Genomic DNA, 790 nt, shown 5'->3' on the forward strand with positions numbered 1-790 from the left:
CACGGAGGGCAGCAGGGCCGGGGTGAGCGGCAGGGGCAGGCAGGAGCGGCAGGCAGCACTGGACTGCCGGTTTCAGCCCAATCCCCGCAGGTCATGTTGAGAGACCCCACCCGTGTACAAATTTGTGCACTGGGCCTCTGTAATAACAAAAGCATAATATGCTAATTAGACCAGATAGCCAAACGACCTTCCAGGCGTCCTTCCAGACAACCTTCCAGACGAAGCTGGTGCTGTGAGGGCTGAGGCAAGCCACTGCAGCTGTGAGGGCTGAGCCCCTTGCAGTAATTTCGTTCATCAGGCCTCTAGTTTGGTTAATAAAATTATATAGGTTTCCTGTATACAATTCTATAACACATCATCTATATAGTGCATTGTGTTCACCACCTTCTTCCATCACCATATATTTGACCCCCTTTACCCGTTTTTCTACCTTCTCAACTCCTTTTCCCCTCTAGTAACCACCATACTATTCTGTCCATGAGTTTCTATTTGTCTGTCTTCTTTGTTCATTTCTTGCTTTCATTTTTATATCCAACACTAGAGGCCAAGTGCACAAAATTTGTGCACTGGGGGCAGGGGTGGGGAGATCCCTCAGTCCAGCCTGTGCCCTCTCACAGTCTGGGACCCCTTAGGGAATGTCCGCCTGCCAGCTTAGGCCGGTGGGAAGTGGGCCTAAGCCAGCAGTCAGACATCCCTCTTGCAGTCTGGGACGCCTCGCTCCTTACCGCCTGCCTGCTCACTGCTCCTTACTGCCCGACTTGTTGCTCCTTAGCGCTGCCAGAGGCGGGAG

This window comes from Myotis davidii, unplaced genomic scaffold (assembly GCF_000327345.1).
Source record: "Myotis davidii unplaced genomic scaffold, ASM32734v1 scaffold252, whole genome shotgun sequence".
Taxonomy (NCBI): domain Eukaryota; kingdom Metazoa; phylum Chordata; class Mammalia; order Chiroptera; family Vespertilionidae; genus Myotis; species Myotis davidii.